This window comes from Mytilus edulis, chromosome 8 (assembly GCF_963676685.1).
Source record: "Mytilus edulis chromosome 8, xbMytEdul2.2, whole genome shotgun sequence".
NCBI classification, from domain to species: Eukaryota; Metazoa; Mollusca; class Bivalvia; order Mytilida; family Mytilidae; genus Mytilus; species Mytilus edulis.
The window spans coordinates 47642120-47659562 of record NC_092351.1 but is presented as its reverse complement, the minus strand read 5'-3'; positions in this window follow the sequence as shown (position 1 = coordinate 47659562).

Sequence of the window (17443 nt, the reverse complement as noted above, 5' to 3'; positions counted from 1 at the left end):
CATGGTTCACCTGTTCCCACGAAATCCACGAAAGCTGGTATCCAACGAAGAATAAAGAATGCACAGTATTAGATGTCTTCATTTTTAAAACGAAAGATATACATATGTACACGGATGCAGTATAAACGTTTAATATAATTCAAATTGTCGCGATCGTACATGCTTTCTCTTTTTTGAACATCAGAACCATGAATGTTTCAAGACGGAATTTTCTAGCTCCTTCAGAACTAGTCGCTAAATTTATAACTATCGTCTGGACACCTAACAGTGCAGTAACGTGATTAGTATAAGTCATATATCTATTTTTTATCAATCTGAAAAAAATATAAGCTTGTGTTTAATATGCGTTGGGGTACCCGTTTGACATATATTTTGACAGTTTTTTTTACTTAGGTCTAACAATGTTTAAAAATGATTCAGACAATAGTTTTCATTTTGTGTTTTTTTGTAGATGTATCATAATTTAATATATAGTAACACCAATTTCGTTATGATTCCATATCAAATTATTTAAACAATGGTATGAACTAACCTCCAAAAATCTTATGATGTTGAAACGGGGAGTACCCACATTGCATACATGCTTAAATTTACATCCGTAAATATCAAATAACTGCTGTTTTTCTTTTCTTAATTTTTTTTTAGAGCAATATGACTTAAGTACATGTTTGCTGTTCATTTAGATAAAAAGAAGGTCTATAACATATTTTAATAGCTCATTTTAAAAAATTGACCCTTTTTCGTGTACGTCCCATGGTAATGTCTCCGTAGATTTTCTTTTGGTGTGAATACTTCATCTGTTGATTTATTCTGTGAATTATGTGTGTATATTTGGTCCTCAATGCTCTTCGTACTTTATTTGGCCTTTTTAACTTTTTTGGATTCGGGTGTCAACGATGAGTCTTTTGTAGACGAACGCGCGTCTGGCGTAAATACAAAATTAAAACCTGGTATCTATGATGAGTTCATTTAAATATATTTAGCTATGCTGTTAGACGTACATAAATGAGCCTGTTAGTTTTCTCGTTGGAACTGTTTTACATTGCCATTCGAGGCCTTTTATAGCTGACTATGCGGTATGGGCTTTGCTCGTTGTTAAAAGCTGTACGGTGAACTATAGTTGTTAATTTCTGTGTCATTTTGGTCTCTTGAAGAGAGTTGTCTCATTGGCAATCATACCACATCGTCTATTTTTTCATATAAGTGAAATTATATCTTTTCCAATAAAAAATGTAAAAAGTCTGATCAGTTTCTTTTATTTTAATCTTATTGCAATACGCAAAAATTTGCATTGCTTATCATGAATTCGACAGAAACATGAAACCATGTTATACAAAGGATTACAGATATATTCTATTTGATCAATCCCAACTCACTTTTGACGATAAACATCGTTGACTGTTAATTGGACACTGATTTTTTTTATGTCTATAACAACTTAATAGGTGACAAAATTGCAACAGGAACTAGAATCATACCACACGTTGTTTTGCTTTTCTTTGGTCTCTTTGCTTTTTCGTCTTATCTTATTCTAGTAGCAATGTTAAAGTTGTTTCTATCGTTCGTATACATGGTACATTATATACTAGTCTTTGAAATTTTATGATTACTAGTAAACAAGAAGCATTTACCTATCCGCCTTTGTTAAAATATTAGATGCCTTATAACTATGCTTCATACAGACCTCACCTTGGAGTGTAATCCATATTGTATAGCACACTTAAAACACCCCGATATAACAAAATGTGACACAATTTAATCAAGAAAAACCAACAGTTTGATCTACGATTAAACCACAAATTAATAATGAATGTGAAAGACAGTAACTAAAATCTACAACAACCATCCTGAATTGGAACTCATATAAAATGTGGCAGGTTTAAACATGTTTGTAAGTAAAATATCCCTTGTCACACAAATTAACCTGAAACTGAGGTGATGCATTTATTTTTGCACGTCGAACAACTGGTGTTCTTAAAATTGCAAAGATCAAGGCTGTTTGAAATAGAGGTTTCCATATATGTATAAATGTTTTGAACGATATCTATAGATGGTTTTAAATCCTGTATTTTATTTTTTGATTAATTATTGGGAAATATGAAAAAATAATAGCCTTATCTCCCTTTATAAATGGGCTATAGATTTGAATAAGCAAATTGTATACAATTCAGAATACTGCTTATAAAAAACTGGTAATTCGTTTCTGAAATGTGTAGCCTATATTTTATAGATATACTATACAACATCTAACAAATTGAGCTGTCAGAGCACATTTCTCACATAAAATAGTAGCATGGAATCTTTAAAATATTGGATTCGTACAGAAAAATACTAATCATTTTCCTATACATAGCTAAATCCTGCACAAAAATATAAAATTTATCACGAACATTACTTTAACAAAATCAAGTATTAAATATTTCCTTATATTCTTTTAACTTGATTACTTCAATAAGGTCATACGATATGCCTTGTACTGTATTAAGGGCATACGATACAGTTACAGGGGAGGTAATGACGTTGTTAACGTAAATGGTTATTTTCGCGACTTCAAACTGTGACATATCGGGAAAAGATGCAGTATTTGACTGTTTGTTATCATTCAAACTGATTTATCTTGAAGACCTCTCTTTTTCAAAATGACATTTGATTTGAAAACGGATGAAGATTATGTGTACCACTTTTCATGAAAAAGTCAATAATGCGGCTTTTTTTTTAATTTGATAAATATACAGCAAAAAAATACGTTTTTTTCCTACGTTCATGAACATTTGTTGAATATGAGTTATTTGTAAAAATGAAATGTACACGTTTATAGGACATTCATATATAAAGTCTCGGTCACACCTTACTGGATAGCACGAACGGACGCCTAACGGATGAAAATAAAAGTTGTCCGTTGACAAAATTGTTATCCGTTGTGAGTCCGTTGATGTGCTGACCGAATAAAACGGACGTGTAACGAATGCTTAACAGACACACACCGGTTATGCAACGTATGAGAAACGAAAACGTACCGGACAGAACGGATGTCGAACGTACATCCAACGGATGAGTAGCATAAGACGGATATCGAACGGAAGCCTACCGAATAAAACGGATAAACAAAGATATACGGAAAAATTAAAGGCGACAATAATGATACATGTAAATCGCATAAATATGCAAAATGTTTCTGTGTAACTGGTTTTGGTTTGTTCTTCAAAATGCCGCCAAATGGCAGTGTCTGGCCTGAATAAGAGCTGCTTGATTGAGAAGACGTGCCCTTACTTTAAGATCGATTATAAATAATAAGAATTCATGCACTGTAAGAAATCTAATTGGCATTTCTGACGTGAAATTTTCAATTGGCATTTATCCGTTTCAGATCCGTTCATCATCCGTTTTATCCGTTATACGTCCGGTAGAAGTCTGTTTCACATACGTTCAACATCCGTTTTATCCGTTAGACGTCCGTTAGAAGTCCGTTGGTGAATTTATCTGCCAGACCTCCAACGGATGTAGAACGGATACGTAACGGATACAAAACGGAAACGAAACGGACGAGTACCGTACAAAACGGACGCCTACCGGACGTTCAACGGACATTTCATCCGTTGGACTTCCGTTCAAAGTTTTGAACATGCTCAAAATTTTCCACCGGACAGAACGGACGTGAACGGATAAAACGTACGCTTAACGGACATGCAACGGATATGGACGGACGTGTAACGGATAAGAACGGACGTCTAACGGCCATGAACGGATTGAAAAAAAGTTATCCGTTAGGCATCCGTTTAAGCTTTCCGTTAAGGTGTGACCGAGGCTTAACAGAATGTACAATTAATTTAACAAAAAACAGCTTCTGTTTATCTTTTAAAACAAAACAGTTATGCATTTCTGTCGAAAAGAAAAATACGTCCACAAATTCAAATTATTGATATATAATAGAAATATCCTTACATATTTACTTTTTAATTCATATTCATATTAAAGTTAGGAAATGTGTCATTATACTTGAAAAATGAAGATTTATTTAATTTTAATCATGCAAAGGATATATTTCTTGGCACCATGAAGCCATTTCAGTACCAAGCCACTTTGACATTTTGTTTTTTAACAATTATTTAATAATCATGGTAATCTTTGATATTTTTTTGATAATTTTTTGTTACAAAGTTTTGTTTATATACAGTACTTGCAACCTTAGGCGTTACTATTTCAGCGATCAGTCAGCGGTCATCGATCAGTCACCGATCAGTCAAGTTCGCGTCAAACTCACGTCAGCAATCCGTCAGACTTATAGTAAAAGTAATTGACTGATCGGACTGATCGGACGGATAGTACCGATCGACCTTGATGACGGATTGAACTTTAATACGTCACATGATAAACTAATACAAATTAAGGAATCTTAGTTTTGTTTAATCTAATTAAAATGACGACTCTTGAAAATCGAACGTTCAATGATACATTTTGTTTATTAATTATTTAGCAAAGTTTTATGAATTGAAATGAAAAGAAATGTACAGATAAAACCTAAATTAGAATATCATCATTAAAGAATGGTCTTTTTCGTTTTATTTAGGTTATATATTTTCAAAACCGGCGAGTTCTAAAACGGTGTCTACATCGCAATTTTTATTTTATTATTTTCCAAATATTCTCGGGAAAAACAAAATGAAAGAATCAGTTATTGAAAAATGTAGTCTTGTCTCAAGATGATAAAAATAACTGATTTCAAATAAAATGGTATCATTTTTGATAAAAAGAAGAATAATTTTTATTATTTTAAACAATGCGAACAAAATTTAAGTATGATTTTTCTGATATAATTTTAATTTTATAAAAAAAACCTATTCTCAACTATAAAAAGTACAAAAATCCAATGGCGGTCAATAATTTTCAGTATAATGAAGAAATATTTGCATTTTAGGCAACGCGTACAAAAATTTAATATCTTTTTCCTTAAAGTAGGATTATTTTATGAAGAACAGCCAATCATTATGTACAAAAAGTACTGAAATCATATGACAGTTAATAATATACATCAAAATAAATCAATAACTACATTCTTATTCCACAAAAATAAAAGTTTAAGTATTTTAATTCACATTATATCTGAATTCTGATTAGAAGACTTGTCTCAAGATGGTAAAAATAACTGATTTTAAATAAAATAGTATCATTTTTGATAAAAAAAGAAGAATAATTTTGATTATTTTAAACAATGCGAACAAAATTTTAGTATAATTTTTCTGATATTCTTTTAATTTATGAAAAAAAACTATTCTTAAATATAAAAAGTACAAAAATCCAAGGGCGGTCAATAATTTTCAGTAAAATGAAGAAATATTTGCATTTTAGGCAACGCGTACAAAAATTTTATATCTTTTTCCTGAAAGTTAGATTATTCTATGAAGAACAGCCAATCATGATGTACAAAAAGTACTGAAATCATATGACGGTTAATAATTTGTATCAAAATAAATCAATAACTACATTCTTATTCCGCGAAAATAAAAGTTTAAGTATTTTAATTCTCACTATATCTCAATTCTGATTAGAAGACTTGTCTCTAGATGGTAAAAATAACTGATTTCAAATAGAATAGTATCATTTTTAATAAAAAGAAGAATAATTTTGGTTATTTTTAACAATGCTAATAAATTTCAATGTGATATCTCTGCCACTCTTTTAATTTTATGAAAAAAAACTATTCTAAACTATAAAAAGTACAAAAATCCAATGGCGGTCAATAATTTTCAGTAAAATGAAGAAATATTTGCATTTTAGGCAACGCGTACAAAAATTTAATATCTTTTTCCTTAAAGTAAGATTATTTTATGAAGAACAGCCAATCATTATGTACAACAAGTACTGAAATCAGATGACAGTTAATAAAATGTATCAAAATAAATCAATAACTACATTCTTATTCCACAAAAATAAAAGTTTAAGTATTTTAATTCTCATTATATCTGAATTCTGATTAGAAGACTTGTCTCAAGATGGCAAAAATAACTGATTTTAGATAAAATAGTATCATTTTTGATAAAAAAGAAGAATAATTTTGATTATTTTAAACAATACGACCAAAATTTTAGTATAATTTTTCTGATATTCTTTTAATTAATGAAAAAAAAAACTATTCTTAAGGGGGTACCCAACACTATACCCCAAAAAAATCCTGTCGTTTAATTTTTCTTAATTTTTTTTCATTGATAAACTAGGCCAACCTAAACATCTTGTAAAATTTTTTAAAGATTTGAACCATAGGTTTAAAAGATTTGGCAACTCAAATATGGCATTTTTTACATACTAGTATCGGCCAAATTTGGAAGTTTCTGAAATATGGGTATAGGGTTGAATTTGTTAAAAAAAAATTAATTTAATCCTAAATTGACAATAGCATAGCTAATAATGATAGCTGAGGTGAATATTAGTTCACTGATACCCCTTTCTTGTAAGTTTTTTATTCCGGATTTAAAATTTTGCCAGAACTTTAATAGGGGGTATCAGAATCAGCCCCGAAAAGTGAATGCTGTGCTTCTAGTATTTGAAGAAGAATTTTTATTTTGAAAAAAAATGTGTCGTTAAATTTTTTCATAAAACTAAGCATTTAGAGTGCTATACTAGGCGGTTGTTCTTGCAAATTTTTTAAAAAAATTTAACCGTTAGATTTTTTGGTATTTAAGTTTAAATTACGCCCCACCCTCAAATTGGTTCATTAAATAAGAGCAAAATCTATTCAAAAAGTACATAATGGCCATATTTTTGTTCGTCTTTTTTACTAGGCCTTAGCTATTTGGCATATGGATGTATCATGTCAGGGTTAAGTGTCTTGCATCATGATGACCTTTGTATGACCTTCAAAGGTGACCTCAAGGTCAACTTTATGGGTTTTTCCCCGTGAAAAACACAACTATGTAGGCCATAACTTCTTTGCCTTTTGACCTAGGCCGTACATCTTTGGCATGTGGATGTATCATCATGAGGTGGTGTGCCTTCTTAAATTTTGACCTTCATGTGACCTTGATCTTTGACCTCAAGGACAATAATTGTGGTTTTTGGTAAGAAACACTTGTACGGGCCATGACTTTTATGTAGTTATGAATTCATATTTATTTTAAAAAATCATATTACACAAGCTTTAATCGACCATACAACAATATAGACACATTTATGACATGTCAACCCATTCAATGCACACGGAATACATAATGGACATGTAGTCACATAAAAATGTTTGAAAAGGGAATCGTTTCTATTGAAGCGCAGTGTACGTACTTAACTACTCAACAGACAGCAAAGTGAAAACTTCCTAGGAATCAAACGGTAGGATGAGTTATGCCAAATAACTATATACCAATAATGGAAAGGACGGAAGGACAGACGGACAGGGGTAAAACAATACCCGCCCGACTTTCAGTTGCAGGGGCAAAAAAGGATGTAACTGATTTTTGATTTGAGAAACGAGCTGTTGAAATTAAAAGCATGACACGCCAAAAATACACATGATACATAGGGAAAAGTTTTAAAGTTAGCAGATGCTTTGCATGACCAAGATTTTCAATTTATTGGTCTTTTGGCCAGATTCAAAAATATACAATTCAAAACTTAACGACAAAACCATTGGTGCAAAGAACCACGGCTCATGAGAGATGAAATAGAGCTGACTGTGCAAAATCCTTATACTGTTAACTCAAGTTCGTTAAACATAGAATTTTTTTAGTATTTCTTCAGAGGTTATGAAAATTAGATACAACTGGTTTTTAGTTAAAATCACGGCAGTTACAAGTTTCACATTATTTTTGGGGACCCTTATTATTATAGAGAATGATTACTCTATTCAGTAATAATCTTGAATTGAGACTTGAGAAGAAACATTTTCACTTGTCACTTGCAATGACACCACACTTCCTTTTTTATATTTATTTCAAAATTGCATTTGATAAATTCGGAAAGATACACAAGTTAACATAACAAAAGCACAACAAAAGACAATAACAAATTTTGCTATCCCTTCGAAATTTAAATTTGATAAGGCGAACATGGCATGTTCTATTTATATCATACATGTGTAGTTTCAGTTTCAACTATGATTCTAAATATAGACTTGACTTTCCCTAAAATTGCGGACGGAATAGAAGAGACCCGTTAATCTTCTACACCTGTCAGGATAGATTGAAAAAACATACTAGAAAGATATTTTTTTTTTATTCAGATGAATTAAGAAAGCAAAAATATGTGCAGTGTTTTTGGACTGAATCGGACGTTTTTTTCTTATTTTTGCCTTGTTCCGTTACATTTAATAAAATTAACGGTACCAATTTTCTTACACCAGATGCGTATTTCGACAATACATGTCTCTTCAGTGATGATCGTGGCCAAAATATGTAAATGATGCACTGATGGTTGATCATCCCTATGGGTAACTTTTTACATGAAATATAAATCATGCAATAAAATATTCAATTGCACTTTAAAAAATATGACAGCAATTATAAAATTATGAATTATTCGTAATCTTTTTTACATTACTAACTGACATGTATTTCTAAAGCCATGGCGTATTTCTTTAAAAACTACATGTTTCGTTTAAAAAAAAGTATTGTGGAGTCAATTCAGTTTTGATTTAATCAATTTGATAAGAAGATCTACGAACATAAGCATTGTGTAATTGTCCAGGTATTCTTATTTATTTGGTTAAAATTTTATTGTCGGAGGGAGCTACCATTTGAGAGGGGGGAAGGAAGGGTCCTGATCCCGAAAACCCGGCTTAAAAACACGAAATCCCGAGGTCCCGAATTTAGATAAATTTAAATCCCGACATCCCGAGATTCGAAAAAAGAATTTTCGGATCTCGAAAGTGTCAATCCCTAAATCCCTACCTTAAAAACACTCGATCCCGTAATCCCGATAAAGGTTCTATCCACCATCATTTGAGCCTGAGGAGGGGGGCTTGGATGATATTTGAAAAAAGGCAAGAAAGGCTTTTGAACAAACAAAGGCAGGATCAGTAATTTGGCATAACAAGCAGGATGACAATTTACGAAAACAATTTCAGTAAACTAATGAAAATTGCAGGTCCGTAAAGAATGAAAAATAAAAAATGCAGGACAATAATGATGATATTACAACTATAAAAAAATGCAGGACAAAATTTTAAATCCTAGCCCCCCCCCCCCCCCCCCCCCCCCCCCGTAAAATCAAATAGTAGCATCCTTAGACTTTTGAATTTTTGTACTTTCATTTTATTTAAGACCTAGGCATTGCAAAGTAAAAAACGAAAACAGTTATGGTCCTTTCTCTTTCTGTTTCCCTCCTTTTCTAACGTCCTGGTTTTCTTTTGGTAAATTTATTTCACTTTGAAATTTCCCTATTATGTCTCATTGAAGATTCATTTATGGAAAATGGGTAACTTTAAATGAATTAAAATATTAAATGAATAACAAAGAGTGTACAGCTGGTCTTAGCAATAATGTAAACATTCTGATCATGATCTTTTAAAAGCTTGCATATTGCACATAATTTTAAAACGTAGCAATGAATCAGACTATGAGTAAGAGTTATCTTTTCTTAGGTGTTTTGTACCCCCTTAAATATAAAAAGTACAAAAATCCAAGGGTGGTCAATAATTTTCAGTAAAATGAAGAAATATTTGCATTTTAGGCAACGCGTACAAAAATTTTATATCTTTTTCCTGAAAGTTAGATTATTCTATGAAGAACAGCCAATCATGATGTACAAAAAGTACTGAAATCATATGACGGTTAATAATTTGTATCAAAATAAATCAATAACTACATTCTTATTCCGCAAAAATAAAAGTTTAAGTATTTTAATTCTCACTATATCTCAATTCTGATTAGAAGACTTGTCTCTAGATGGTAAAAATAACTGATTTCAAATAGAATAGTATCATTTTTAATAAAAAGAAGAATAATTTTGGTTATTATTAACAATGCGAATAAATTTCAATATGATATCTCTGCCACTCTTTTAATTTTATGAAAAAAAACTATTCTAAACTATAAAAAGTACAAAAATCCAATGGCGGTCAATAATTTGCAGTAAAATGAAGAAATATTTGCATTTTATGTAACGCGTACAAAAAATTAATATCTTTTTCCTTAAAGTAAGCATGTTTTATGAAGAACAGCCAATCCTGATGTACAAAAAGTACTGAAATCATATGACGGTTAATAATTTGCATCAAAATAAATCAATAACTGCATTCTTATTCCACAAAAATAAAGGTTAAGTATTTTAATTCTCATTATATCTCAATTCTAATTAGAAGACTTGTCTCAAGATGGTAAAAATAACTGATTGCAAATAAAATAGTACAATATTTGATAAAAAGAATATTAATTTTGGTAATTCTAAACAATGGGAACAAACTTTTAATATCATTTTTTTGACCTTCTTTTAATTTCATGAAAAAACAACCTATTCGAAACTATTAAAAGTTCAAAAATCCGATGGCGGTCAACAATAACCATTTTCGTAGAAATAAGTTCATGTTAACAGAGTCATATAATGCAATTATGTATTGTATGTCTCTGATGTTTATAATATTTAATACGAAAATATTAATCAACACAAACAATTTAACGCTCTAAGCATCTTATTCTGTTAAACTATTTTTACTTTTGTATTGCAACTAATTTTATTACAAATTATAACGTGTTAATTAAGGTGTCTTCATAGAGGTCCGTGTTCATCGATTGTAAACACTGTGGAGTTCGGTTGACATAAGAATTTTAAATATATACGTGTCCGTCCAATCCGTGCATAAATTTAATTTATTGATCGATCGGTGACAGTTGTCAGGGTAACTCTCACATAGGTTATTTGACTTATCTGACGGATCCTATGGGTCACCGATCACCGATCACTGATCGATCAGTCAAACATCCGTCACCGATCATTCACCGATCAGTCAAGTTCACGTCAAACAGTAACGCCTAAGGTTGCAAGTACTGTACAATAGTTCATGAAAAATACAAACATGTCTAGTAAAAATAAAGGTTTTTCTTATTCAAAGAAAATAGTCAGAAAAATGAATTGTGACTTTTTGTCCCTGACTTTTTGGATGTGACTTTCTGTCCTACATTCTATTTATACTACTATTAATAGGGATGATTTGTTTTTTGGGCTAGGATGAAATTTAAAAAAAAAGCAGACAGTAGTCTTGAGTTAAAAAAGGCAAGATGAGCAAATTGGCAAAAAAGGCATGATGACAATTTATGTACAAAAAGTCTGGATAAGCTATTATAAAAGAAAGCAGGTCTAAAAAGAGTGAGAAAATAAAGGGACAGGACAGAGATTACAACTGAAAGAGAAATGGTTGCTCCCTTCTTTGAATTAAAACAATACTGTATCCATAGTATACTGATTCCCCACTCACTATTATTTTCTATGTTCAGTAGACAGTGGAATTAGGGTCAAAACTATAATTTGGCATTAAAAGTAGATAGCTCATACCAAAGAGAAAAATACTTTAATCTCGAAGAGAACAGAAGGACCAACGTACTGAAGTATAGGCAAAAAAAAACTGCAGCACTTTCAACATTGTAAAAAAAATATAGTCCATGCAGTCTATATACACATAATGAGATGTTGTTTCTTTGCTATAACCGTGTTTACGAGTCAACTATCCATTTAGCATGTTTAGCATGTTAAGACCAACTGCAGGTCAATGTACACACTAGCTAATATACATTGAAGTAAGCTAGTAAAGCAAGTTACCATTAAAAAGGTGAAGAATTGCAAATATTTATATGTTTACAGAGAAAACTAATCAACTAATTAGAAGTCAAAACATTTGAGTATAAACCATGAGTCTTGAGAATATATGTATTTGGAATGTTTGTTAATTAGCTGACTGATTTTAAATATATATGTAAGTAAAAAATCATTAATATTTATGTACACGTACAGAAAAATTGTGTTAACACATGCAGAAGAATATATGTCAAGAACCATTGCAATCGGTGCAAAAAAGGAGGTGAAGAATATATAATGATGTATACATGTAGAGTTATCGGTCCTTGCTCTCTACTTTTTCATGAAAATATGAATGCTTACTCTAATCCAATCCATAACAAAAAATTAATTATTACAGAAGAGTGTCCACCATGCACTGGCACTGCACTATCAATTAGTAGAATAGAAGATATACAAATAAACAAAATTATATACATGTAACCATGGTAACTGTTAAATATATACAATATTTAATATCAAGCACAGCATACAGATGTGTATCACTACAATATATACATATACATTTGTATAATAGTTATTATGGTAGGGGTGAATTCACTTTCATTTATTTATCAAGCAAGAACTTGTCTCGGAATTTTTTATTACATCAGAACATTAACTTCACTTTCAGGTATAAAGATGTGATTTTTTTCTGTGACAAGTGCTTGGGACCATCCACAAGAACTTGTGGAAATCTCATGTCCAGTACTCTAGTACAATGATTATAAATACAGTTATTCATTCTATTATTTGTTGACTTTTTTCAACTATGAATTCACCATGTTCACAGAAAATAATTAGAATTGTTGATCATAATATTCAGTTAAATATTGATCAGTGAACTTTAACAGTTGAACTCTTGTTTTTGGGAGAAAGAGTGTCCAGGAGGATTTCTTTTTCATTTATATTACCTGTAGAAAATTGTTTTATGTCTATTTAATAGAAGAATTATCTATCCAGAATTTCTTGTTTAAATCCTGACATCCAATATCCAGAAAGGATCAATCCAGTAATCCCGAGTTTAAAAATCCCAAATTCTCACGTCCCGACAAAAAGTCCTGCCACCCTCACAGAACATTTCAACCCGCCCCTAAAAATAATCACAATTAACATGATCAAGAGGTTGTCCCCTTAAAGGTCTCAGTTTAAAAATAATTCCTTTTTTAAAGTACTAGTACAGTATATACTGATCATGCTGATGGGGGATTAATAAAGGAATCAAAAGAGGAAAAAAATATATGTAGGTTAATGTGCTTTTTTTTTTCGAAATACAGATAGGACCCTTATCGTGACTCCAGGTGTTTATAAGCTCGGGATTTCGGGATTGCCCCTTTCGGGATCCAGGAATCAATATAATTCTTTCTTCAAATTTCGGGATTTTAATTTATTTAAATAAGAGATCTCCGGATTTTGGGATCAGCCCTCCCACCCCCACATATTAGCCCTTGAAACGATTTCTTGTTTCATTGTCAAGTTTAACAGTTTAAGTTCTCACAAACTATTAAGAAATAATTATGATTTTATATGACTTTTACAGATGGCTTATCATTATACATGTAAATGATTTATAAAAAGACAAATGGGGGTTAATGAATGGGTAAAATGTTTTAAGGCATTCAAGTCGATAAAACTAGAGGATCCGAAAATCTGACAAACATTCCAAAACATGACAAGCGAACATCCTTTACGCTGGTTTCATAATAGTTATCTTTACCCGTGTTTTGTGATTAATACACACATGACCATCATGACCGACATACCACATACACGAGACAAACACATCCAACATATACCTAACAAGCTCGGTAACAAGTTTCGAGTGTTAGGGAGCATTCATAAGGAACGGGAAAAGAAACTACTTTAATAACGTCAATGTTTATAGCGAGAGTCGCTAAAACACGGGTGATGTTGGCGGTGAAAAAAAAGAGTTATTAAATATATATATATATTGATTCAAGATAAAAGTCATGAATTTAACAGATACAATAAATTACAATGACACAGATATAGCACTAGATCTGTAGTTTATAGTCACTAAAATGGTTTGCATGTTTAAAACATGCAAAATACTAAAATAGAAAAGTAGAAAAAAAAAAAACATTATGAAAATTGTCATGATGATTGGATAATATGAAAAGTCTATATTGAATAATTGTTGAAATTCAAATTAACTCGATTTTCCCTGAAGCCAATACCTAAGGATGACCGACACAAGTTATTGAAACTTATTTTCAATAGGGTCCTTTAAGTTATATAAACTGTAAACAAAATAGAAAACGGACAGTGCTTTTGTGTTTCTAAGCAGGGGTGTAGGCAGATTGCCCCCTCCCCCCGAAGCTGAGTAGTAATAGATCGTAATACATGCAGTTAAAATTCTTATTGATGTTTATTGAATAACAATAATTTGTCTTTGAACAAAGGGATTCGTAAAATATTTTATGAGACCAATATTTTCAAAATAGAAAATATTTCACGATATCACAAATCAAATTAAAACAATAATTTTAATCTGAACATCATCATGCTAAATGTACTTTTGAGATGTAATCATTATAGATACATGTATGTATCAACTTGGAAAAATATATATGTTGTATCTTGCCCGACAAGGGCCCATGATTGGTATAATAAAATAATGTCTAATGTCTAATGTCTATATTCATGAGGAACGATTAAAAAGCAGTCAATAGGTCTGGTCTGGTCAAGCAGACCTGTCTACAGGTCTGGTCTGGTCCGGTCAAGCAGACCTGTCCACAGGTCTGGTCAAGAAGACCTGTCTATAGGTCTGGTCTGGTCCGGTCAAGCAGACCTGTCCACAGGTCTGGTCTGGTCAAGCTGATCTGTCCTCAGGTCTTGTCTGGTCAAAACAGACCTGTTCACAGGTCTGGTCTGGTCCGGTAAAGCAGACCTGTCCTCAGGTCTGGTCTGGTCAACCAGACCTGTCCACAGGTCTGGTCTGGTCAAGCTGACCTGTCCGCAGGTCTGGTCGGGTCTAGCTGACCTGTCCTGTGAACAGGTCTGCTCTATCAAACTTGTCCTGGGGTCTGGTCTGCAGCAGTCCTAAAATAGTAGACATGAGGTCTGGTCTGCTAGGGATAAAGTTAACTTACAGGTTTGCTAAATTGTTCCCAAGTTAACCTATAGAGCAGTCATAATGACTGCTTTAAGTTAACAAGTGTCAAGGTTAGGAATGCACCCATCTGTATCTGAAATTTCGACCTCAGTTTACTCAAAAGGTAGCACATGAAGGTATATTTTTTATTACATATTTGATTAAATCAGGTAAACATAGCATATATGCAAATTTTCATCAAAATCAAAACTGTATCGTATGCTCTTAATTAATGTTTGCGATTCATTTAGCCAAAATAATTAAAAAACAAAAAATAAAAAATGTAGGTCGGACAAATTACAACGATGATAAAAGTAATCCTATTTTTAAACTTTTTTTTTCATCTGTTCTAACCGAAATTACACAGAAATATAATTCGAATGCATAATGGCTTGGCTAATAAAATATGCACGAAAGCTGTATCTAGCTATAATCAGTGTTAAAATGTAAAAATATAATGTTGAAAACTTTGCAGTATTTATATTTACATCTTAAGGAAATCATTATTAGGATATCTTCATGTGAATTAGTTAAACTTATAACTAAAAATAATCATTCAATCCAAGATAACATCATCATGGACGTTTGAGGAAAATTAGTTGAGAAAATATTTCAAAAAGTCAATTATTTGTAAAAAGTAGAAAAACCAACTCGACGAGTACCATTTTCCATTTGTTTGAACAGCTTACAGTAAACGCCTATAGGTACCAATGAAAGAAAAAAACAATAAAAAAACATACATCGTATCAAAATATAACAATATAGATATATTATTCTTATTCCTAACAATCTTGTAGTGTCTTTTCATTCATCTTAGTTTCATTTTTTTTTACAGACAATATAAGCTAAGGTTGTCATGACTTCTTTTTTGTTTTTCACTTAACGAACACTAAAAGGGAAAATTAATTTAAACACACTCACGACTAAAATCGCCACTACATTTTTAAACAGCTGTTTAAATTGAAGCACATTAAATTTGCGTATGTAAGATACTTTATTCTAACGGCAAGTACAGGATATAGAATATACACAATGATTGACAAAATAATCATACATGCATCATAACACATACACAGACATATGATAATAAAATGTTAAATACATTTAAATACAAAAAATCACACTTATACAATACAATGTTAAGTATATCGCAGAAAATGACATTCATAACATTGTTAAAAGTTAACAGCGTAGTTTCTCGGCTAATTTTAACCATTTACTACGATTGTTTAGTTCTTTAATATTTGTACAGATAACAATTGTAATAATTTATAAGTAGAGAGGTGATTCCAGTAATATTGTTTCATATATTCACCGTAATCGCAGCATATTTATTACATTCCAATAAAAAATGAAACTCGTCTTCAAAGAAACTTGTATTACAATAAGGCCATTATCAATCTTTCCTGTCCATTTTATATATAATACGGTATTTACAAATATTAGGTTTAAAAATATAATTCACTTGTTTGTCTAAGTAAAATATAAAGTATGTGTACAAAAAAATATATTTATATGATTCCCATTTATTTCAGACTTCAAAGAAAGCATTTGCTTCGCATATAATGTATCAACCATTCTCTCTTTCAATTGTCAACATACAAAAATCTTCATTATCTACCTTTTGACTTAACCAGAAAAATGTTGAAGACGTATTTTCCCGAAATATCTGCAACCTTACTGCACCAGTTTTGCTGATAATTTTTTTAACAGCTACTACACATTTCATCGAAACAATTTTTCAATATGCAATTATCAGAACATAATAATTGTATCTATTTTTTTACCATTCTATATTCTCTCTCTACACACATATATAGGATACCCAGTTCACAATATACCATTTTCAAACAGTACTCTTTTTTTACTTTCAGTAGATACATTTCGAAATATACATATGAACCCTGTCAATATCTGGTACCTTATGATACCTCAAAAGATCACACCCATAGTTCAAATACTTGCAGCATAAGTTTCAAATTAAGTCAAAAATGTTTTATGGTTATAAGAAATATTCTTTTCCTGGTTCTGACAGTCTAGTTTTTGTATTAACAAAATTACCAGACGTATAATAAAAAAATAATCCTAAATACATAAACTTATTACAGATCTCAATAGTATGACCATTTAAAACCCAAGTTCTTCCTATTTACGCTTACCTCTATTTCTGAAAATAACAATGTTTGGTTTTGTAAAATTAATAAACAAATCATTTTCATTTGAGTAAGAATTTACACTATCAATCATTTGCTGTAAATCTTGTATATTTTCACTGAATAAAACCATATCATCTGCGTACATCAAAAGATATCAATTTTAACAATTTAAGTAAATAAGATTGAAAAATATGTTTTATCAACTCCATCCTCTTGCCATTTGCATATAAAGAATACAAAAGAGGAGATAAAGATTCCACTTGCACAAGGCCAGCAGTGAGTTCAAAACATTAAGATAATATACCATTTATCTTAACACATGATTTCCAGTTCATATACATTGATTTTTAAAATTACATTAAATATCGTCCCTGTAATACTCTATCTTAATAATTTTTGTCTACTATAATCTATAAAACAA